General features: G+C 40.6%; 1 protein-coding gene and 1 pseudogene across 4 annotated transcripts in view; both read left to right on the top strand.

Moving 5' to 3' along the window:
- The window catches only part of LOC149234433 (transferases, transferring acyl groups), a 415,828-nt gene that overhangs the window by 248,880 nt on the left and 140,726 nt on the right, over positions 1-26,222 (top strand). The window lies entirely within an intron of this gene.
- Positions 23,999-25,243, top strand: LOC149234434 (putative glutamyl endopeptidase, chloroplastic pseudogene; annotated as a pseudogene).

The raw sequence follows: 26,222 nt of genomic DNA, 5'->3' as shown, positions 1-26,222 counted from the left end.
CTCAACCGTTTCAGCATCTATCTTGATCTCATCTTTCGAAATGATGTGACTCATTATCTTCCCTTCAGTTACTTCAAATACAGATTTAGCAGGATTCAAGGAGATTGCAAACTCCCCACATGTGTCAAAAACTTGCCTAAGATGACCTATATGACTGATACCATCCTTAGAAAAAACTGTAAGATTATCTTGACAAATCTCGAAGATTTTACCAATTAAACCCTTAAAGGCATAATCCATAGCCCTCTGAAAGGTAGCTCCAGCGTTAGTTAATCCAAAAGGCATTTTAAGGTATTCAAATGTACCCCATGGTGTGGTGAAAGTAGTTTTGTGCCAATCCTCTTTATAATCAACCTCAAATTTTTCAAATTCATCCAACTTATTAAGAAAGCGAATCACCTGTCTTTCATCATCAAAAACCCGCTTGTGCTCGATATTGTCAAGTACAGAAGATCTAAAAATAAGCTCCATTTTAACCTTATCCTTCAACAATTCATTAGATAACTGCAAAGTATATGTTGCTACAACAAGCTCATCAGCCAAGTTATTCTTTTCTCTAGGGATAACTTGTAGATCCAGAGCATCAAAACATTTTGATAGTTCCTTAATCTTTGGTTTTTACATGTAAACTTATTCTTAATTTGCATGATAACCAAATCAAAATCTCCCTTGACACTAAGCGACTTAACCTTCAAATCCTTTGCCAATTCAAGACTCAACAATAGAGTTTCATACTCGACAACATTGTTGGTCGCTCCAAACTGCAATCTATAAGCAAATTTGAAAATATGACTAAGCGGAGACTTTAGTACAATTCCAACACCGTTACCATGCCTAGAAGATGCACCATCGAAATACATATACCATACCTTATTCTTTAAATCACCCATCTTCTCATCAAACTTGACCTCTGGGGGAATTATAGAGTTAGACAAAATGGCATAATTCCCAAGGTTAGGTTGTTCCTTTATTATTTCATTATGGGGACTCCTAGGATCTTCAACATGGAATCTTTTCTCAGGCTCTATGTTAAATCTAACAAATCCATCACCTCTAGGAGAAGGAATCGTAGCATATGACCAATTCATCTGAATACTTCCACCTAGATCAGAGGCCCATTTCCTAGACAACAACATGCCCCAAGCATCAAGAACATCAACTACAACTATGTCCATTACAATCATTATGTCAGGGTAAATTGATAAATGAACTTGTAAATCCTTAATCAACCCATGAACTTCAATGTTCTTAGAATCCATGGCATATATGTTGTAGTAAGGTCTAGAAAGTATTAAGTTAACGTGCTCCATGACTCTTTTGGTCATAACACAAGCCAAAGCACCAAAATCCAACATGGAGTTATACATTCTATAACCATTAACTTTGAAAATTTCTAACCTGAAATTCTACTGCAACAACTGATTTATTTCACCTACTTATTCTTCACAATAAGTTATTTACGAAATCCCTTCAGCAAGTATTAAAATAAATTCTACTATAGTTATCACATAATTACACAGAGAAAATACATACAGAAGAACCAAGCACATCAACATAGTTGTTTTTGGACAATTGTTTCGGGGAAAACCCAATGTGGGAAAATCGGTGCAACAGATGAGGGTTTTATTAATCTTCAGCAACAATCGCTTTTACAAGGAACAATTTTACAGAGAACCTGAGAGAAAACACCTGAGACTTTCCCCTAGAAACTTTCTGACACTTTGGAGACCCTTTTCCCAGTTCTGCATCACTCAGCGTGGCTCTTAGTGGCTCGACGTCCCTTTGCGTCAGCCTGCATGAGGGCTACGTCTCCCCTGGACTGCGTCTCCCTCTGCACTGTATCTCAATGTCCCTGCATCACCTCCTCCTCAGCCACTAACTGCTGCTGATACCCTCCTCTTCCTCCACCCTGCAACTCTCGCTCTGAAATCGATTTCCTTCTCTTAAGAATCGATTTTCCTTGAGATACTGAGTATCTGCTGGTGTGTCTCCAAATGATCCTCAAGTCTTCTCTTATACTTTTCCTGTTGATGAATCAATGACCGAGATTAAGTCTCTAATAAACGACTAAGATTAAAATAGACTTGAGCCTCGTCTCTTAGAAGCTTCTCATATTTATTAATACCCATTAATATTTTTATTTTCCTAAGTTTGGACTTAGGAACCCATTAAAAATATTAATTATTTTAATTACTCCTCATCCGGGTGGAATTTCTCCAAACGATTTCTGGGTCTTGAATCTCATGCGCCTTAGCCTCTCCACCAAATTTCAAGGCTAGATCACATCCGATGCTACCAAAAATCAACACTCCCTCTTAGCGAGGAATGTGCTCTAGCAATGCTTCATCATAGAAGCATGACACTAATCCTCCACATCGGTCCTCAGTGCTGATGCTTGGCCTGTTGCCCTATATCCACTACACTGCTGCCCATGACACTGCCACTGCTACATCTGTATTGCAGATCCTTCTCAACATGCTGCATCATGCTGCCCATTGCACTGCCACTGCTAACTGCTGCACTGCAACTCTTGACACTTATCCATTTCTGCTACTGAAATAGATTCTTCACCATCCCAATCTTCTCCCTGAAATAAACAAACTTTGTTCTTCCTACAGCCTTGGTGAGGATGTCTGCCACCTGTTCTCCTGTAGGAGTGTACCTCAACTGTACTACCTCTCGTTGGACATAGTCTCTGACAAAGTGACACCTGATATGAATGTGCTTCCACCAATCATGAAATACTGGATTCGGAGAGTGCTTGATGCAACTTTGATTATCACACAAAATCCTGGTCGCTTCCATCCTTCTCTTGAATAGATTCACAAGCAATTCCTAAGCTATATGGCTTCACACGAAGTTGTGCTAGTTGCCATATATTCAGCTTCAACTGAGCTCAGAGCCACGGGTTTCTGTTTCCTACTACGCCAGGAGGTCATTCCTAATCTAATGTTGAAACAATACCCAGTCGTACTTTTTCCGATCTACTGAACTTCTAGCCCAATCTGTGTCAGTGAACCCACTCAGCCTGATGTCATTGCCTTGGTGTACAATAGTCCATGCTCGTCTATTCCTTGTATATACTTGAGAACCATAGTTTTAAAAACCGGTTACCGGTCTAACCTGCCAGTTAGGAAGCTCGCCGGTCTAAACCGACCAAAAAACCCGGTTCATTAGCCCATTTCTCCTTTTTTTGCCCTAACCGGTGCTAACCGGCCGGTTTAGGATGGAACTGGAAAACTGGCCGGTTAGAGGCACACCCACCGTAAAGTTAAAAAAGCAGAATTCTGACTGTGTTTTAGGGGTTTTGGGGGGAAACTAAGGGTGTTTTCCCTCCAAAAACACCCTCTCTAAGCCTTTAAGAGGCCCCTCTCACTCTCATTTGTCTCACACAACTGATTTGGAGTGTTTGTGAGTTTGTTTGTGAGCTTGGAGAGTGTTGAGTTTTTGCGCAGCTGAAGTAGTCATCTTGGAGTTGGAGTTGGAGCTATTTTGGAGATAGTGTGTAGTTGTCAGTGGAGTTGCCATCTTCAAGAGGAGGCTAAGGAAGCTAGTTTTCATTTCCAGGTAGTCATCATGCCTCCAAAAGCCAGAGATACTGCATGGGCTCATTGTGATATGATTGATGGCAAAATGATCTGCAAATATTGCCAAAAATCCATTCAAGGAGGGGGTATTAACAGGTTCAAGCAACACTTGGCTGGGATAGGAGGCCATGTAAAGCCATGTGGAGCACCAAATGAAATAATAGGGCATATTAGGGCAGAATACCTTCAGAAGTTTGAGACTCAAGTCACTGAACCAATAGAGAAGTTTGTGACTGCAAAGTTTGGGAGTCGAGACTCAACCAACTGAGTTTGATCATGATGACTCATGAGAAGTTTCAAGTGATAATGTTGATCACTATTATAGTATTATCATATATGTAAATGGAGTCTTGTAGTAGGCCACTGGCCCCATAGTTTGTAGGCTTTGTTTTTGCACTCTAGAGGCCATTTAGAGCCTCATTACTAATGTATTTTGTCGATGATATGTATTGCACTCGGTGCCATTTTGATATATTCACCTTTACATGGTATATAAATGAGCAATCTTTGCATATTTTGTCTCTATTGGCTTGGAATCATGGTTTTAAATCTTAAAAATAGTTTTTTTCATTAAAAATAATTATTTAATGTATTTTTCTAAAACCGGTTTGTTTAGACCAAACCAGTCCCGGTTAGACCGGTTCTGGTCGGTAAATCGGTTCATTAGGTGGATCGGTCCGGTCACCGGTTCCGGTTTTAAAAACATCGCTGAGAACATGTTTGGCTGTTGCCCAGTGAGCCCTCTTGGGTTCCACCATGAACTGATTGAGGGTGTTGACAACGTAACAAATGTTTGGCTTTGTATTGACTAGATACGTCAGGGACCCTATAAGTTGCTTGTACAAGGTGGGATCAACGTCTTTATCTTTTGATGCATCAATCTTCTTCCAATTTGTGATCATTGTATTAGCCATAGGTCTACAGTCCTGCATCTTGAATCTCTTCAATATCTCTGTAGCATATCTCCCTTGTTCAAGGAAGATCTCACCCTTCTGCTGCCAAACTTCGAACCCCAGGAAATAGTGCGTCTGTTCCAAATCCTTCATGTCGAATTCTGTGGCTAGGTTCTTCTTGCAGTCTTTGATGAACCTGGATGATCTTGTCATTAAAAGATCATCCACATATAACACTAGGATTAGAGGTTTATTCTGTACGATAAGATAGTAGAGATTAGGATCTGCGTTGCTCTTGACGAACCCCATCTTCTGCGAGTGGCCATCAATTTGACCGTACCATGCTCTAGGTGCTTGTTTAAGCCCATACAAGGCTTTCTTTAATCTGCATACATGAGACTCTTTCTCATGTGTCTCAAAACCCTCTGGTTGTTCAATGTATACTTCCTCTTCTGTTACCCCATTCAAGAATGCCGTCTTGACATCCATCTGGTGAATCTCCCACCCCATCTGTGCTGTAAGAGATATCACCGTTCTAATAGAAGTATACCTGGCTACTGGGGCGAAGGTTTCTTTGTAGCCTATCCCTTCCTTTTGAGCATACCCCTTAGCCACAAACCTGGCTTTGTATTTCTCCACACTGCCGTCTGCAGCATATTTGACTTTGTAGATCCATCTCGAACCTACCACTGACCTGTCCTGAGGCCTAGTTACCACTTCCCAGACATCATTGACCATTATTCCTCCACCATCGCATCTACCCATACTTGATGCTGAACAACCTCCTGAAAACTAGAAGGTTCCCCAACTTGAGCTACTAGGGCCTGGTATTTGTCTGGTTGTCTTCGCTCCCTTTTATCATTCCTGGGTGCACCAATGAAGTCCTCTGCATCCCGTAGAATCTGTCGGAGTTCCCGGCTCGTTCTTCCACTAGTAGTGGGTACATCTATCAGCTCTTCCTCTTCCTGAGATTCCTCCTATTCCGAAGCTTTGCCTTTAGGAGAATTTCTGGTACTAGTTTCTGCTGGTCGAAGTGGTTGGACCAACGGATCATCTTTTGATTACTCCTTGGAAGGCATTTCTCGGGATTTCCTGAAAGCTCTGTCTTCCATGAACTTTACATCCCGCCGAACTGCTACCTTCCTACTCCCTAGAAGATAGACTCTATATGCCTTAGCATTCTCGTTATATCCCACAAGATATCCTTTCTTAGCGGTTTGATCTAATTTTTTTCTCTTTTCTTTGGGTATACGACAATACGCTAAACTCCCAAATATCCTGAAATGACTGACTTCAGGTGTCTTCCCGGTGAAGACCCTTTCGGGAGTGATTTTTCCCTTTCAGGTGTCTATTCTGAACATAAACTGTCGTGCTGCATGCTTCTGCCCACAAGAATTTGGGCATATCTTGATCATATAGTATTACCCTAGCTTCTTCCACAATAGTCCTGTTTTTCCTTTCTGCTACTCCATTCTGCTCCGGATTTTAGGGAGCTGTCCACTCTCTTCTACTGCCTTCCTTAGTGCAAAAATCGGTGAAGTGCTTGTCAACATACTCTCCACCATTGTCTGAGCGCAACACTTTTATCTTCTTTCCTTTCAGATTCTCCACTAGAGCCTTGAACTCTTTGAATTGACTAAAAACCTCATCCTTGGTTTTCAGAAATTAGATCCAAGTCTTCTTGGAATGGTCATCGATGAAGGTGACGAAGTATTCGGCACCACTAAGAGTTGTTGTGGATATCGGTCCGCAGATGTCTGAGTGTATCAATCCTAGAACACTCTTAGCTCTATTGTTACTTCTGGAAAACGCAGCTTTGGCATACTTGTCTAGAGTGCACCCTCTGCATACATCATCTCGTTCAGTACTTAGTTCTGGAACTCCTGATACCATTTTCATGAGAATTCTCAGAGCCCCATGGTGTAAATGTCCCATCCTCTTGTGCCATAGTTCATTCAAATCTTTATCTCCATTGCTACCTATCAGTGCCATTGGTGATTCTAGTTGTAATCTATACAACCTGTTAGTTTTGGTTCAAATCTGGGCCTTCCTTTTCCAACTCGGGTGTTTGACATATACTTTCTCCTTAATGAAGAAAACATCATAGCCCTTGTTCTAAAGTTAAGATACAGAGAGTAAGTTCAACCCCAATCTTGGCACATGCAACACTTTGGTTGCTCGAAGCTGCTCTCCTGCTTCGGTTTGAAAGACTATAGTACCTCTTCCTATTGGGGTACACTTTGCCTTATTTCCCATGGTGATCTGAAAATTCATTCTTTCTTCCTGATAATCTAAAAAACATTCTCGAATTCCTGTCATATGCCAGGAAGCTCCACTATCTATATACCAAACCTTAGAGGAGGCAGAGCTTGCTAGGCAAGCGACTTCTTCTTCCAATTTGGAAGCTAACATAGAGTAATCGTGATCCATGTCCCTTGTGTCTTCTTCTGGAAATCTGCGTGAGTCCCTTTGAGTTCATGTCTCTGCATCATGCTCTTGACCCATAGTCGATTTTTCTCTCCTGTTGCCGGATCTTTGTTTTGATGCCATGTGAAAATTTCTAACCTGAAATTCTACTGCAACAACTGATTTATTTCACCTACTTATTCTTCACAATAAGTTATTTATGAAATCCCTTCAGCAAATATTAAAATAAATTCTACTGCAGTTATCACATAATTACACAGAGAAAATACATACACAAGAACCAATCACATCAACACAGTTGTTTTTGGACAATTGTCCCCGGAAAAACCCAATGTGGGAAAACCAGTGCAGCAGATGAGGGTTTTATTAATCTTCAACAACAATCACTTTTACAAGGAATGATTTTACAGAGAACCTGAGAGAAAACACCTGAGACTTTCCCTTGGAAACTTTCTGACACTTTGGAGACCCTTCTCCCACTTCTGTGTCACCTCAGCGTCACTCAGCGTGGCTCAGCGTGGATCTGAGTGGCTCAACGTCCCTCTGCGTCAACCTGCGTGAGGGCTATGTCTCCCGTGGACTGCGTCTCCCTCTGCACTGTCTCTCAATGTCCCTGCGTCACCTCCTCCTCAGTCACTGACTGCTGCTAATACCCTCCTCTTCCTCCACCCTGCAACTCTCCCTCTGAAATCGATCTCCTTCTCTTGAGAATCAATTTTCCTTGAGATACTGAGTATTTGCCGGTGTGTCTCCAAATGATCCTCAAGTCTTCTCTTATACTTTTCCTGTTGATGAATCAGTGACCAAGATTAAGTCTCTAATCAACGGCTAAGATTAAAACAGACTTGATCCTTGTCTCTTAGAAGCTTCTCACCCTTATCTTTATTAATACCCATTAATATTTTTGTTGACCTAAGTTTAGACTTAGGAACCCATTAAAAATATTAATTATTTTGATAACTCCTCATCCGGGTGGAATTTCTCCAAATGATTTCTGGGTCTTGGAGATTTGATGTGCCTTAGCCTCTCCACCAAATTTCAATGCTAGAGCACATCTGATGCTACCAAAAATCAACATTAACCAACAAAGTAATAAAGAATGGTTGATGATCTTTGTCATCTGAATCCATACTTTGCAAATATATGGGGGCATCCTGATAGACAGTCTTAGGAGCCTTCTATTGAGAAACATTCACACGAGGAGCTGCAATGGATTTTAATAACTTAGCCTTTTGGGAAGGAATATTCAATATCTCGGTGATAGGAACCAAATTTTTTTATTTATTAAACCAACTTCCCAAATCAACATCAAATCCAGAGCTTGAACCAGGGTTAAAACTTCGAGGGGGAATTTGATTGCCGCTTTAATCCTTATCCCTTCTTTGATAAGTCAAACCCTTATCTTTCGCAATTTCCAAGACTTCCTTTAGAGAAGGCTTTTCACCAAATAATTGAACCATCAAATCCTTTTCATGATCAAAATTATTTATACTAAAGGAAGATGTAGAAGCCCTGACCTCTTGACTATTTTCCTTAACTTCCATCCAATCTTCCATAGATAATGAAAACTCCTTGCCAACCACATTTATTTGATTACTTGTTCCAAACATCCAACTATCCAAAATTTTCTTAGCAATGAGGCAAGTAGTTTTTTCATGAAGAGCATCATAGGCCCTACAATAAGGAGGAATTTCATCCACAAGATTAGCAGATTCAAGAGGATTTGGAGGTCTATTCTCATTAGACGGGTGTTTTCTTTGCCAAGCATTATTATTCCGATTATTATTATTATTTCTAGGTTGGGAACTTTGGGCTTGAGACCTTTTCATTTGGACCAACCTAGACTGCAAGACACTTATTTCCTTAGCATGGTTAAAAGTTTCTGTAACAATTTTTGCATAGGATCATCATCAGATTCTTTAACCTCTTTTCCTTTAGGTTCTTTCAATTTGGTTGAAGCCCTATCAAAACCTGGGATTTCAGACTTCCCAGATGCCTTCTTATCCTTTTCAAGCTCTTCAGCTAAAGTCTGAGCAACTTTATAATCACGAATTTTTAGCCTGTCTCAATTCATAAGAAGTATCAAGATTAAAAGCATCAATGTAAAAAACCAAACGAAATTTATTAGGAGGCTTATAATCTTGAGGTAATTCTTTAATAATACCATTAAATCTCTTATTAAATTCTTTTACAGTTTCATTTTCCTTCTTCTTTATGACACCAATAGCCTTAACTAGATGCCTTTCTTCTTTCTTATCTCCATACTTTTCTTTAAAGGCATTAATAGTTGAGTGGAATGAGTCAAATGAATTATCAGGCTTTTCCATAAACCAATTCAAAGCATCTTCCTCCAAGGTAAGAACAAAGAGGCTCATTTTTACATCTTCATGATTATAATCCGCAGCTCTCGCATACTTACCTACCCAAGAACCAAAAGCTTTTAGATGAGCATCAAGACTAATTGCATTATTGGCCTGAAAAGAACGCAATTTATTAATCCCATTCTCTAGAAGATCATTAGGATAACCTTGAATGTTACCAAAGTTACAGGGGGAAAACACATCCATGATGTCGTGCTCAGCTGGGTGAGGAAAAAGCAAATGGATATTAGAGAGAGATTCTTGTCCGAGATTAACAAAATGTGAACGGGAAGAGAGCTTGTGTAATCGTACTTGGAGAGCCCTTTCAGGTCAGGAGAAGGACTAACCAAGCTACTTGGATGTCTTCTAGTACACACTCTTGTAGAAGATAAAATAAATGGATTCGCCACCTGGACATAAAGCTAACTTTGATAAGCCCAGATGCAAGAAAGGAAGTCAACAAAAGGAACCAAGGACAAGGAACTTATCTTGGTGAGAGATGAAAAGATGAGAAAAGAGGAGATGAAAATGATTAAGACTAATGTTGCAAAGCCAAGGTCCAAATATTGGTCCCCGACAATGGCGCCAAAAAAATGTTGTCGCACAGAATGTCTAGGCACCACGACAACGACTCAGATCGCGGGCTATCACCCTGATCCCCAATCTCTCCGTTAAAATGTCTCCCAACAACAGACTAAGGGGGGTAAACCCTACGGAAATGGATGAAAGAAGGACTAGTTGGGAACCAACCAATCTGGGAGACATAGTTAAGCGACCAAATACTCGTTTTAGATTAAGCAAGATTTTTAAAGAATTAGATTAGATTTAGATGATTGATACCAGTGCCTTATGGAGTCAACTATCTTGCTGAGTAAATTTAGGACAGTATTGGATGGGTAAATGCTGCTTGGATGAAAAACTAACTTATATGATATGCAGTTCCTAAAACTAATATGAAATGCAGGATCTTGGTTAATTTTAATTATATGTCTATTCTAAGTATGTCCTTTGATCTTTGTCCATATTGAGCCTAAACTTGATAGCGAATGGCAGAGAGAAATCAAGGTGAAGCAAATGAGGGTGTGATTAACGATCCCTCTCCTTGAAATCTAACGTACCCGGTGTCTCTGGCACTGTAGAGGCTGTGGCTTTGACGACTGCATGGTCACCGTTTTAGACACTAAAAAGTCTAGACTTCTCAAGAGAAGACACAAAGGTGTTCCTATCTTTCTTTCAATCGAGCTTATGTTTGGAGGTCGATTATTAAATCCTAGATTAACTTAGAATGTGTTGATCTAGGGTAGCATTAGATGTGCTCTAGCCATGAAAATTGGTGGAGAGGCTAAGGCACATGAGATCTCCAATACCTAGAAAGGGTTTGGGCAGATTCTAAACAATTTGGGAGATATTAAAATAATTAATATTTTTTATGAAGTCCCTAATTCTAAACTTAGGGAAATTAAAATATTAATGTGAATTAATATAAAATTGTGTTAGAATGGTCCAAAAGTCATGGATCAAGTCAGATCTAATCTTAGATGTTGATTAGGGACTTCATCTCGGCCATTGATTTGTCAACAAGAAAAGTATAAGAGGAGGCTTGAGGGTCACTTGGAGAATACGCCAAGAGATCAAGATTTCGACTTTCTGGGGTTGGGTTTGCTGAGAAAGTTGAAAGAGTGATCAAGAGTTGCAGCTGAGGGGCAGTGAATACAAAAGTAGAGAGGCAGAGATAGTGTCGGGAGGATCAGTGCAGCCGCTGGGAAAGTTGATTCAGAGGGCAGAAGCTGGAATTGCTGAGAACTACCAGAACAATCGGGAAAGCTGACATAGAGGGCAGAAGCCGGAACTGCTGGGAACAACTGGGAACTGCTGGAACAGCTGGGAACGCTGACACAGAGGGCGGAAGCCGGAATTGCCGAGAATAGCCGAAACTGCTAGGAACTGCTGGAACAACCGGGAAAGCTGACGTAGAGGGAAGAAGCCGGAACTGCTGGGAACAACCGGAACTGTCGGAACAACCGGGAAAGCTGACGCAGAGGGCAGAAGCCAGAACTGCCGAGATTTTTCTCTGTTGGGTGAGTCGGATTTGGCACCCAGATTGTATTCTTAAACTGCTTAATAAATCAAACCCTCAGATAGCTGCACTGGTTTCCCCGCATTGGGTTTTTCCGAGGACATTAGTCAAAAAATAACGTTGTCATTTGTGTGCTTGTTTATGTTTTCTTCAGTTGATGATCTATAATGTGTTGAGCATGTACTTGTGTTTATTTTCAGTATTTACATGGTAAATAACTTGTTAATTAATCAGAACAAGTAGGAAGGAATAAATCAGAAAGTACATGGAGGGTTTCTAACTGTTAGACTTAGAAACTTCAACATGGTATCAAAGCGTGGTTGCAAATCACAGGAGAACTGAGGACATCAACGGAGCAGAGCAACAGCAGGAGAAAACAACTGTTCCAAGTGATAGAAGCTGTTCCTAGCAGCAAAGCAGCAAGGGAGGGGTGACACAGTGCCTGCGTCATCAAGTTCGAGCCAAGAAGAGGCTGCGCAGAGGTTGAGGTTGGCAAAGACAGGCTCACGTAAAGCCACGCAGAGGCCAGGGGTCTAACGTAGTTGGCTGAGGAAGTTAGTTTGCTGGTGCCGGGACTGCGCAGAGCCTAGGAACTCTCACCGTCGGGTTGCTGGGGTCTAGGAGGCTGTGGGTAAGTTGCAGAGTGGAGCTGGTGGGATATTGTAGTCAGAACAGTACTTAACAGGGCAAGGCCAAGGAGGAGGGAGTTGCTACCGAGGGTTTCTAGCCGAGAAATCTGGATCAGTGGTGCAACTGCACAAACGATTAGAGTAGGGGGCATTTGGACATCGACGGAAGGATTTCTAGGAGGGAAATCGAGGCTCAGAGGGAGTCACATCGAGAACTTCCAGGAGAGAAGTAGAAGAGCAGCGGAATGACACTACACGGAGTAAGAGACCAGGACAAACTGTACAGAGCCTCAAATTTCGTAGTCTGGAAGGCCAGAATCTTATCTGTGCTTGACAAAAATTGTGTCAAGCACTTTGCCTTGAAGACGATAGCGGTCCCAGTTGACCCATCTAGCAATGACAGGTATGAGGAAGCAATGTTGAGGGCTAAGAGTATCATTCTTGACAGGGTCAAGGATCATATAGTACCACATATTGCAGAGAAGAATACGGCATGGGAGATGTGGGAGGCCTTGACCAAGTTGTATCAGCATACTTCCGTGTAGAGGAAGATGCTCCTAGAAAATCAGCTGCGGTCATACCAGATGCAGAAGGGAGAACAGATCGACACCTTCCTCGGTCGATTGAAGGAGATCCGAGATCAGTTGACTTCCATAGGGGCCACACCAGATCCATAGTTGATGGTGAGAACAACCTTGAATGCAGTGTCAAAAGACTGGGAGGTGTTTGTCCAGAGCACACTGGGCAGGGCGACCCTTCCAGATTGGGAGGAAATGTGGGCGGATCTTTGCCAAGAAGAGATCAGGAGGGTGACCAAGACGGGAAGCAGCAGCAAGGGGATCAGAATCAAGGAGGAGGAGGAGGTGGATGTTGCCCTAGCATCTGAGGGTAAGCAAGAAAAGCGGAAGAAGGACCTCTCCAAGGTCAAATGCTTCCACTGTGGGGAGCTGGGTCATTATGCAACCCAGTGTCTGAGGAAGAAGAGCAAGGGAGAGGCTTCCGAGACCAAGGCAGTGCCAGCAAAGGCAAAGAAGGAAGTGGAGACAAACGATGACTGTGCCATGAGTGCACACACGCCACTTGAGCAAAAGTGGGGAGACATTGAGCTGTAGTCAGATGGACTACATGAGATGAGGGGTAGGATCCTCGAGGTACCCAACCTCTTGGATTATACCTGGCTATGGGAGCCCCATAGAAGAGTAGCAGGACTGGCGGATGTCAGTAGAGGCGGATGCGGCTGGAGTGACAAAGGGAGCTATAGTGCAGGATTCTCAGGACAACGTGAGGTAGCAGTGTGAGAAGCACAAGAGTGTTGCACCAGTGCAGGATGACACAAAGAGGTGTGCAATAGTGCGAGATGCATGGAGTAGTTGCAGCAATGCAAAGGTCAGAGAGGGAGCACTTGTCAGCGACATAGGGAGCTTCAGCATCATGGGGGTCTCTAGCCTGACAGCGAGGTCAGATCAATTACTTAGTTCTCAGTAACTGAGTTGTAGTGCAGCAGTTAACAGTGGCAGTGCTATAGGCAGCACGATACAGCATGATGAGAGGGGATGCAGTGCAGATGCAGCAGTGGCAGTGGTAGGGCCATGGGCAGCAACACGGATGCAGAGGGAGCTGTCATATAGATGCAACAGTGGCAGAGCCATGGGTAGCAGTACGAGATGCAACAGTGCAGGTGATGGAAAGCAGGCCTAGCAACAGCACATGGATCGATGTCGGATGATTAGGGTGATGCTCAGTGAGGAGTATTGTTAGAGCACAGTCCTCGATAAGAGGGAGTGTTTATTTGGGGTAGCATCGGATGTGCTCTAGCCACGAAAATTGGTCGAGAGGCTAAGGCACATGAGGTCTCCAATACCTAGAAAGGGTTTGGGCAGATTCTAAACAGTTTGGGAGATATTAAAATAATTAATATTTTTAATGAAGTCCCGAAGTTTAAGTCTAACCTTAGGGAAATTAAAATATTAATGTGAATTAATATAAAACTGTGTTAGAATGGTCCAAAAGTCATGGATCAAGCTAGATCTAATCTTAGCCGTTGATTAGGGACTTAATCTCGGCTGTTGATTTGTCAATGAGAAAAGTATAAGAGGAGGCTTGAGGGTCACTTGGAGAATACACCAAGAGATCAAGATTTCAACTTTCTGGGGCTGGGTTTGCTGAGAAAGTTGAGAGAGTGATCAGGAGTTGCAGCTGAGGGGTAGTGAATATAGAAGCAGAGAGGCAGAGATAGTGCTGGGAGGATCAACGCAGCAACCGGGAAAGCTGACACAAAGGGCAGAAGCCGGAATTGCTGGGAATAGCTAGAACTGCCGGAACAGCTGGGAAAGCGGGCGCAGAGGGAAGAAGCTGGAACTACCGTGAACAGCCGAAACTACCAAGAACTGCTGAGAATTGCCGGAACAGCCGGGAAAGATGACGTAGAGGGCAAAAGCCGGAACTGTCGGGAACAACCGAAACTGCTGGAACAACCGGGAACTACTGGAACAACTGGGAAAGCTGACGCAGAGGGCAGAAGCCGGAACTGTCGGGAACAACCGGAACTGCTGGAACAGCCAGGAAAGCTGACGCAGAGGGCAGAAGCCGGAACTGTCGAGATTTTTCTCTGTTGGGTGAGCCGAATTTGGCACCCAGATTGTATTCTGAAACTACTTAATAAATCAAACCCTCAGATAGCTGCACCGAGTCCCAGTGTTGCACGAAGCGCCCCCCCCCGATCGAAGCTCCGAAGCGCGTCCCATACGGAAGCGCCTAGGAAGCTTCATCGGAAGCGGCGCTTCCGAATTCGGAAGTGGCGCTTCCGAATTTGGAAGCGGCGCTTCGGCATTTTAAGACGCTTCCTGGAATTTCCGAAGCGCCGGCCGGAAGCGCCGCTTCCATGCCTCCGAAGCGCGCTTCGTACGACGCTTCGGGCCTCCGAAGCGCGGCGATTCGGAGCAGGAAGCGGCCGCTTCGCGCACGCTTCCGTACGCTTCGGCGAAAAGGGGCGCGCCCAAGGGAAAAAAAACACTCTTTTTAAATTTTTTTTTTTAAGTTATGTTCACTCAACATTAAGGGGGTGGGTTAGGGTGAGGTTAGAGTGAGGTTAAGGTGAGGAATGAAAAGAATAAAGCCCCCATTCATTCCTCATTTTCTCACTTTGAGTTTATGAGAGTTGGAGAAGAGAAGAGAGGAGAGGAGAAGAGAAGAGAGGAAAGGAGAGGAGAAGAGAGGAGAGCTTGGAGGAGTGAAGAAGGAGGAGCTAGGAGAAGGAGGAGGAGCTTGGAGCAAGAGCTTGGAGGACTTCATCTACAAGAGCTAAAGAGGTAAGTTCAAACCCCAAACTCCCTTGTTTTTTTGACAATTTTTTTGTATTTTTCTCCTCCCTCTCCTACTCTTTCCCATTGTTTCTACTTGCTCCTTTATTTACAGGTTGTCCACCACCTATATCCATATTCCAAGATGGTGTTCTTTTGGCTTCTATGTATCATTCCACTCTTGGTTTTAATGATGGCAAAGGTGAGGAATAGAAGGGAAGAAACAGAAGAGGACAGTGGTGATGGTCCTAATAGGAGTGACCCAATGTATGATGAGGAGGAAGGGTTTGAAGAGGAAGGGGATGAACCTGAAGGGGACACTGAAACACAAGATGGGAAAGCTACATCAACACCCTTGTGGAACTATGTGACCAAACTTGATGGGGGAAAGGGTGGTGGATCTTACAAATTTGTGTGCCCTCATGGTTGTCATGGAGGAAAACCATATTGTGGTTCATATACCCGTCTGAGGAGGCATCTTTGTGGGGTGCTGGACAGTGATGAAAAAAAGGGTTCTGTGGGGGTACAAATTTGCCCAAACATTTCAACTGAAGAAAGAAGAAAATACATCCAAATAGAGATGGCTGCACAACAAAAAAACAAGAAACAAAAAACTCATTCTGAATCAAGTGCAACCTCTAAATTTGGTAGTTGCTCATCTCCTCATGGTACTTCTGCAAGCTCTGGAGGTAGAAGAACAATAGGGGATTTCCTTAATGTTGTTGGGAGGGATGATGTGGATGGAAAGATAGTCCGTTTTCTTTGTGCTTGCGGTGTACCATTCAATGTGCTTCGCTCTCCCTATTGGCATGAAATGGTAAAGGCCATCAATGAAGCCCCAAAAGGATACAAGGCCCCCAACTATGAGAAAGCTAGAACAGTGTTATTAGAAAGAGAAAAAGCTAAGGTTCAAAGAGCTTTGACACGTTTTACAAATGAGTGGGTAGATTCTGGGGTATCCATTGTATCAGATGGGTGGACAAATATTAGAAACCAACATTTGATAAATGTTCTTGGTGTTTCTTCTAGTGGTGCAGTATTTATTACATGTCATGACTCCTCCTCCATCACTGCATCTGCACAAAACATTGCAGATCTCCTATTGAAATTAATCAAAGATGTTGGTCCGAATAATGTGGTTCAAGTGATCACAGATAATGCAGCAGGAAAAATTATTGAGCGTACTCATCCACACATCTTTTGGTCTGGGTGCCTGGTTCACACATTGAACCTTTTGATGCATGATATTGTGAAGCACAAAGAATGTGGGTGGATTACTGAGCTTTACAGGAGAGGGAAGCAGCTCACTAAATTCATCACAGGGCATACAAGGGTAAACTACTTCTATGGCACTTACTCCAAGTTGCAGTTGCTTAAAATTGCAAAGACAAGATTTGCTAGTTATTACCTCACCTTTAGGCGGCTAGTGAAGGTGAGACAAGCTTTAACTAATCTGGTGTGTGCTGAAACATGGGATGAAATTAACACTGACAAAGATGGTGCTAATGAAGTCAAGGACACTGTTCTTGACAGTTACTTTTGGTCACAGGTTAAATATGTTTTGCAATTCACCAAACCAATTTATTACATGATCAAGTTTGCAGATTCAGATCGACCAGTAATTGGGGAGGTGTATGAGCAAATGGATAGCATGTTGGGGCAGATTAAAGACATTGTTGAGCCTAGAGATACCACCTTGTACAATTATATTCGTGTAGAGGTGCAAAACCGATGGGAAATGCTAAATGTTCCATTGCATGCATTAGCATATGTTTTGACACCTAAATACTATCATCCATCATGGCTTTCAACACCAGCACCTGGGGGGGAAGCAGGAGAAAACCACACCAAGATCAAGAGGTTCACCAAAAATATATGGCTGCATTGAGTAAATTAATCCCTGATGAGGAGGACGCTGCATTGGTATGGAGACAGGTGAGCAACTATACCCTTAACACTGGTCCATTTGGGAGCATGCATGCAATTAAAGATCGAGAGACTTTTTCTTCTCTCGAGTGGTGGAACATGCATGGAGGGGGTACTCCACTTCTACAGGCTTTGGCATTGCGGGTGCTGTCACAGGTGGTAAACACTTCTTCTGCAGAGAGGTGTTGGAGCTCATATTCTTTCATCCACAGTGTTAAAAGGAACAGGTTGAGTTTAGACCGGGCAGAGAGCTTGGTTTATGTTCATTACAACTTGCGATTGTTGTCCCATTACTGTGAAGATGCAAAGTCTAATAAAGACATGTTGATTTGGGACAAGAATCCAGAGGAGCCCAATTTGGAGGATGGAGTGTTGCGATTAGAGCAATTAGAGGATGCTCTTATCAAGGTATGTCCATTCATTGTGGTATGAATTTTCCAATTTTTCCTTATAAAGCATTTCTCTAATTCATGTTTTTAATTTTTTTGTTAACTAGTGTTTTTTTTTTGCATGAATTTTTTGAGCGATTACAGGATGATGATGATCGTGTTGATATGCCACCCCCACCCCCATTGGTCCCTTGGTTCCTAGGTTCCATGGTTCAACACCAACAGCAGGGGGTTCTTCTTCATCAGTTTCAGTGCCACTTCCACAACTTCCACCGGCACCATCTTCTTCATTGCCCCCACGTGGAGGCCCCCGCCCGCCGACACGTTCTGTTCGTGGTGGAAGGAGGAGAGATTAGTAGATATATTCACTGTCTACTACTTTTTGTCATAGATTACTCATTAGACTTGTAGGCTTGTGAATTTTAATTTTGAACCTTTTTTGTCTTGGCGGTGACCAAGTGACATATTTTGTAAACATTATTATTTGAATTTTGGACATGACAAATGTTGGCAGTTGCTCACTTGCTAGATAAATCATAATATGCTCTATGTTTTATGTTTTATAATATGCTTAAATGTTTTATGTTTTATAATATGCTTAAAAATTTGATGTATGTTTGTAATAGCTAGAATATAGATGATTGTTGTACATACTCGTAACTACAATGGAATCATGGATGCCATATCTATCTTGATTTATGCAAAAATATGCATGTTTTCATGTCTTCTACAATTAATTTGCTATTTGGGATGTTTGTTTTGAGTATAAATGCAAAAAAATATAAATATATATATATATATATATATATATATATATATATATATATAGTAGACGCTTCCGCGGACGCTTCGCTTCCTAGATTTTTGGAAAATGACGCTTCCGCGCTTCCGCTTCCAAAAAACGCTTCCGCTTCGCTCCTGCTTCGTGCAACATTGGCACCGACTTTCCCGCATTGGGTTTTTCCAAGAACATTAGTCCAAAAATAATGATGTCATTTGTGTGCTTGTTTCTGTTTCCTTAAGTTGATGATTTGTAATGTATTGAGCATGTACTTGTGTTTATTTTCAGTATTTACATGGTAAATAACTTGTTAATTAATCAGAACATGTAAGAAGGAATAAATCATAAAGTACATGGAGGGTTTCTAACTGTTAGACTTAGAAACTTCAACAGAATGCAGAATGCAAGGAGGGTTTGGAAAATGTTTTAGTGAAGTGATGTTAAAGACTCAAAGCACTTAGATTGCGATATATTCTGACTTAAATGCTAAGTTCTTAAGCGAAAATTTAATAAAAAATCCCAATTATGCAGATGCTCAAAATACTTAATTTCAAGAACCGAAAGATATACAATTTTCCTCAAGTCCACGATAGAGTACTCAATAAAAATGCCGATCACAATTACTTGAAAAATTCTCAAAACTAATTATTCAAGAAATATCCAATAATTCAAGTAAATAGATCTAGACTTAGAGTTAATTGTTGGAAATACTGAGAGGGGGGACGAATTAGTATTTCTTTTCAATTGTTATTATGTCCAGTTAGATTCTACACAATTAAAATCAGAGAAATGAATAATCTTATTATAGAGACAAGGAGGATAAAAATCCTTTTATCAAATGAAAGAGTACAATAAGATGTGAGGGTTCCAACCCTTCAAAATTTAGGCACCAACCTATTGCCAAGCACCAACTTGGACTTAATGAGGCTCTGACCTCTAGGGCTTCAACCCTATCTTCTCCAAGGCACCAACCTTGTGTTTATGGGCACCTACCCAAAGGACACCAATCCTTCCTTGCTGCTTCAAGTGATATCAATAAGCTGCTCCTCCAATTGAGGTATGCTACTCCAGGGTCCTTTGCTGGAATCTTCACCCTTCAATTCTGCACATGTTCAATTAGCTCCAAAAACTGTGCTTGACTGTCCAATATAAGTCTCCACTACTAGCCTTCACTGTAGCTATATCTTCACTGTAGGTATAAGAGTATTAATGTTACAATCATAATTCAACTTGGAATCTGGAAGTGTAAAACTGGCCTTGAGCCCTCCTAGACTTGGTGACTGTTCACTTCAGTTCTCTGAGATTAATACTTCAGGGAGTATTTCTTAAGAATGATGATCCAAGCCACAGGAAGTAGTACTACTGTGTTCATCGAGCCAAAGGGGGTAGTACAACTGTGCCACAAAGAGATTCGATCCAAAAAGGATTACACTGTCCACAAGAGATATCCGAACCAAAATCTTCACCGTCAATAATAACACAGTCTGTAGAGAGGATCTGAGCAACAGAGAGTTGCTGTACCAAGCATATGTCCGAGCCACTGAGAATTGCTGCACCCAGAATATGTCCGAGCCACAGTGTAGTAATCTGAATCAGAGTGCCATAGTAATGATCAGTTCTGAGGCCAAGTATAATCCGAGCACTGTACCACAGTGTTATTACAGAAGTCATAGTCCGAAGTTGTATTTCTGAGCACAGTCACTGTAATAGCTTCCATAAGTCCGAGGTTCTGTGACAGTCAAAGTACTGTAATGCTATCACAGTCTAAGCCTTCTTTCTCCAGAGTCCGAGCTCTCTTCTCCACAGTGCAAACTATTTTGTACGCTTTTGTCTGAGGTTCTGTTCCATACTGTCCAAGTTAATAAGCCATCACAGAGCTGCTTCAATGAATAATATTAAACCTTTAATCTTCCTCCTTGGAAGTTCACGAGTTGTGAACAGTAGTTTTTATTGTCGTTTATTTTTCACCGAATGCTTGGACCGAATACTTGATCAGAAACTAAGTCAAAGTATTTGTATTAATAGTGATTTTCGCCAATAGAACCGAAGGGACACGTCTTCATAAAGTGGGTTGACATGAGTAAGTAGTTTAGGTCGGCTCAATGTCCAGAATAACGTTCTTTTCTTAAAAAAATCATATCTCTCAGATTACTTGGAGTTTTGGGCTAAATAATAGCTCATTAGAAAGCTAAAATTATGGTTTAAATAATGGTGTAGGTCTCATGGTGAGTTTCAGCCTTGAAGGAGGTGAAAAAATATTTTTAATGTGACTGGTGCAGAATTAGACTTCCTCTTGTTAGGCTTCTTCATTATAGGCTCATGATGTTATCCATGTCATCATGTCATATGCGGCATTGTCATCATCCATTAAGATCACTGGAGGTAAGACATAGAGAATTTTCGATTCCGGCCACTGCCATATTGACATCAATGACAACCTAGATTAGCATTAATTTCCGTCTTAGACAGTAAGCGATCTCAATAATTATCAAGCATTAAAACCAATGATCATAAAACTTAGCTGAAGCACGCAAATAATGAAAACCTAAGCAGTTAAATTTCAACGATTTAATATTCAGGATAACAATGAAATTTAGATGCTAATTAATGCCAGTTTAATGAACAAACACCTCTTCAAATAATTCTGGAAATTATTAATTTTTCTAATGTCTCAAATCCAGAAAAATACCTTTTCTTCTATAGTCAAACTCAGAAAAATTTTAGAAATTATATTTGCCTTGACTATATAAAAATTTTAAAATTTTTTCCCACAAAAATATTTCAAAGGATTAAAGGCCCAAAAAACCCTTATCACAAAATTAAAAAAAAAGGAACTTTAGTTTAAAATTTGTGTCACAATTAAATTTCATGTTATAATGTTTGTGAAGAAAAATAAAATTTTTAAAAGGGCCAATGAAATAAAACTTTTAAATGTGGTAAATGTTTTATGAAAGGTAATTTTTTTTTTAAAGGGCCAAAAGCCACTTTAAAAAAAAATCAAATTGAAATATTGATGCGTAGAGACACTGAGCTGACATGAAGGAGAAATGATGTATGCAGGTCGAGGTAAGTGAGGAATGCTTGTCAAGGGAGCACCATGCAACAAGAAGATGATAGAGGAGCTCACGCGTGGGTATATGGATGCGGGCCAGGAGAGGATGAGGGACGTGAGCAGAGAGGAGATGGGGAACACAGAGGAATATGACCATGAGTTAGGAAGAGAAAGGAGAGGATTAGGGATGTGAGAGGCAGAGAGTTTCAAAGTGCGAGGGAGAGCTGCGAGCTGAGGGAGAAGGGACAAAGGAAAACATAGAGGGGAAAGGGAGCCGCGGGAGAGGGAAAGAAAAGATTGCGTGAGGGATGAGGATAAATCGCAAAGGAGAAAGGCGAGCAAAGAGTTGAGGGGATGTTTAACGCAGGCAGAGAGGGAGGTTGCAGAGAATAAGCTTGAGGAAGCCAAGGGCTGTCCCAAAAAAAATTTAAATTTTATTCGAAAAATTTTGCCCAAAAATCAGTTTTCTTCTCAAAATTTGTTATGAAAAACTCAGATCTGAATCTTCAAATGAATGATTTCGTCATTGTTTTTAGCCCTGCAAACAAAAAAAAATTGAGGCTAGATCTTGCCCTCTAGGGTGTAGATTTTCCTAAAAACCCCAAATTTCTCTCTGACAATCTTCAAATCTAAATCTGCACAAAGCAAAAATAAAACCCAGATCCCACATATATACAAAAATTAAATTGAAACCCAAATCCCAAATTAGAAAATAAAATTTGAAACTTCTAAAGATTTATACAATTAAATTTAGAGATCTATGAGGTCTAAGGAGTATGAGTCCAACTGTGCTCCTAGATATGAAGATTTATGCTTTTTTCTAGCTAGATCTAACTTTTTAGCACAAATGATTAAAGATGAATAAATTTTTTAATTTAGGTACTAGCCCAGAAAATCCCTGCAAGAAGAAATTCATCAGATAATCTTAGGATTTTAATCAGGAAGGTTCTCCAGATTTTATGTCTCGGGAGTTGGCTGGTCCAACTGAGGACTTCCCCAAATGCCCAATTTCTGAATACGAATGATTTCTGCACACTTAGAATTTAAGTTGTTAAATCAATAGAGATATAAAATAGTGATTAAATTTTCAAAGATTAGAGATACTTGCTAATCAAATTAAATTATAATGCTACCTTAAACCCAATAATCTAAGAAATATACCTATGCAATAGATTATTTTACGAAAGCTATTAACCAACAACTTATTGAATAAGATCAACAGAATATTAAGAACAATATTCCAATAAAGCACTGGAGAAGAACACTGCCATCAAATAAAACCCCAAAGACTTTGCGTTGTATTTCATCAATACAACTCGAGTGGGCCTAATGGTTAAGAGCATGTGTTTCCTCCTACGAGGTCCACATGTTCAAAACCGGAGGGTGATAAAGTTTGTATGCTTTAGTAGACTTAGTAGTCAAATTGTTGCGCGGAGGTGGGCCCCTTGTCCCACAAATAGGGGGGTCTCATACACCAATTTGGTGTCTGGCTTGGCCGTGACCTTAAAATTGGATAATAATAATAATTATTATTATTCCAGAAAAAAGATTACAAGAGAGCTTCAAAAGCTAGTACAGGACTCAATGATCGGATCATTTGATGTGACAAATGACCACTAATTTATAGATTAATTCTCCAACGACTAGTTGGCTTGATCCCCGTCAAAGTAATCTCAACCGTTGAAAAATATTTAATTATCTTTTAATTTCCTCATTCGAAATTATTTTATTTTTGAGGAAATTTGAATTTTTCATTTAATTGAATTTTAATCAACTCAAAATTAATTATTTTGAGTTTATTTCCTCAAAAAAATGACTTTGACTTAACTATCAAGACCCAAGGGTCCAAAATCTCATGAAATTTTCAATATTCCCTTGGCCAAGGACCTCCAAAAATTAATTCTTTTAGAATGCATGAATTTTTTAATTTGGAGATTAATTTTTCCTAGGACTTAAAATTAGTTAAATTTTTGGCTTAGTGTTATGAATATAATTCACAACAAAATAAATAGATAAAAATAATATAAATACTAAGTATTGAAGTAATGATTATGTTAAGAAGTCATTAGTTAAGTGAAAAGGCATGTCTAAAAGACATGCCTTATCGTGAAGGGACACCTGCCTAGTATATATGCAGGTCCTCATTGTAACATTCTATATCACTTATGCATTTTTATATATAATGAATTATTATTACAAAATACCTCTTGTGTATTTTTACTTTAAAGCCAACAAGCTACAAGTTTTGTTGCTTCAGTGGTATCAGAGCCATGGCGCACAATATAATCATGCGAGTCTTTGAACGTTGTTCACCGCACAATATAATCATGCGAGTCTTTGAACGTTGTTCACTGCACAATACGCCATTACGTTTATGTCCTGAATGTGTTGAGCAGTTTAGTAAAATTCAAGAAGCATTTCAGCGTTTAGAAAAATCATGTGAAGAAGCTACAACATGTTTTAAGAAAAGTTATGTGGAAATCGATAATAAGGAAGATAGCGACAGTGAAGAAACGAGACAAGAGGAAGCAAAAGAAGAAAATCATGATCCAAATATGATGATGAAAAGGAAGTGAAAATGGCTGATTCTGATAATGGAGAAAAAGTTGTGGATGTAGAGAGTACCAATGGAAGAAATGAATCCATAGATGATGAAGGGGATTCAATGGATTCTTTTAGAGGGCATTCCACAAATAGGCTTGTTCCTGTTTCAAGCATGGAGGATACACAGGACTCTGATAAGTGAGCAACCCCTCCTTTGGAAGATGATGAAACTTCAGTTTATAATGGCTATTGTCTCCCTCCAATAGATATTAGAAATATTGTTGATGCACCACCAACTCCTGCTCTGTCTTTTTCTCCTAATAGAGATAAGATTTTATTTCTCAAACGTAGGGCTTTACCTCCACTCTTAGAGTTTGCAAGACTAGAAGAAAAGCTTGCTGGAATCCGTATTGATGGAAACTGTAATACAAGAAGCCGTATGTCATTTTACACTAGAATAGGGATCCATAAACTGATGGAAGATGACACTCTAGGACCAGAGATTGAAGTCTTTGGTTTCCCAGATGGTGCAAAGATCAATTTTATAAGTTGGTCACGAGATGGTCGACATCTATCTTTTACTATTCGGTTTGATCAGGGGGATAATACAAGTAGTAAGTTGAGTCTTTGGGTTGCGGATGTAGAAACAGGGCAGGCAAGGCCATTATTCACCACATCTGAAATCTATGTAAATGCAATTTTTGACAACTTTGTGTGGATTGATGAGTCGACACTAGTTGTTTGTACCATACCTTTATCTTGTGGAGAACCTCCAAAAAAGCCACTGATTCCATCGGGTCCAAAGATTCAATCCAATGAGGACAAAAATGTAGTGCAAGTGAGAACCTATCAAGATCTTTTGAAAGACGAATATGATGCAGACCTCTTTGATTACTATGCGACGACACAATTACTTTGGGTCAAATTAGATGGAACAACAAAAGCTATAGGACCACTAGCCATCTATACATCCATAAATCCTTCTCTTGATAATAAATATCTCCTTGTCACCTCAATTCACAGGCCTTACTCATTTATTGCCCTTTGTGGAAGGTTTCCCAAGAAAGTTGAAGTATGGACCTTTGATGGAAAATTTGTCCGGGGGATATGTGATCTTCCTCTCGCTGAGAACATTCCAATAAATTTTAATAGTGTTCGAAAAGGCATGAGGTCTATCAATTGGCGATCTGATAGGGTCAAAATTGAAAATGTTTCGAGATCATATCCACACAAACAAAATTTACATATTGTCCTTGAATTCATGGAGAGTGATCCTTGAGATTGTTATAAAAGACAAAAACATAGTTCTCTCCCCAGTTGATATTAAAATCTTATATGCGAATGACGTTGAAGGGGCTTGTTGTTTGCCTTAAAAAATGGGTTTTGCACAGTGATATGAAACCAAATAACTTATTGATTGCTTCTGATGGCCAACCGAAGTTAGGAGATTTTGGCCTGGCTCGCTTGTTTGGTAGTCATGACCGCAGATTTACTTATCAGGTTTTTGCACTTTGGTACAAGGCACTTGAGTTACTGTTTGGAGCTAAACATTATGGTCCAGCTGTGGATATTTGGGCGGAAGGTTGTATTTTTGCAGAACTTTTGCTTCGAAGACCATTGGATTTTGAGATTCCTGAAAAGTATCTAGATGTGTTGCTTCAAGAATTTGCATATGATCCGGTTCGACTACCGCTCACAGAAGACCCAGCTCAGGTTCTATACAATCGAACGACATTGGAAACTATTTGGGATGCCAAGCACGAAGCAGTTAATCCATTTACCCGTCAGCCCTTTGACATTAGCAATGTTATTCCCCAGGCTGAGCTGAGACAAGAAATGCAACGATACATAATCAACAACTCAAGCCTAACCCTAAGGCTAGATGTCATTTCCGACTATACTCAAGTCTTGAGCGAAGCAGATATGAAAATTTTCATGGAAGGAATGATTTCAGATTATGAATGTCTTGTAGAAGCTAAGAAGGAAAAGAGAGAGGTGCAGGTAGAGCATTATTGGAAAGTTTTGTGGCAGAAATTTAATCTGCTCCGTCTTTATTGCCAATATCGACTAGAAAACAAGAACATGTTTTGTTCGATTGGAGGATACAAATACTTGTCACCGATAATAGATGACCAATTTTCTTGTTTATGCTGTTGGAACCTCTTTTCATGCGATTTTTTGAAACAAATGTGCGGCATGGAGACGCTGCTTAGAAAAATCGACGAGGGACTGTGTAGGCAATTCAAAGGAAGCAAAGT

The sequence above is a fragment of the Pinus tabuliformis genome, chromosome 8 (assembly GCF_031772625.1).
Source record: "Pinus tabuliformis cultivar Carrire ecotype Pingquan chromosome 8, CPIR1, whole genome shotgun sequence".
Lineage (NCBI taxonomy): Eukaryota > Viridiplantae > Streptophyta > Pinopsida > Pinales > Pinaceae > Pinus > Pinus tabuliformis.
The sequence above is the reverse complement of the archived record's forward strand: the minus strand, read 5'-3'. Positions and strand labels throughout refer to the sequence as shown.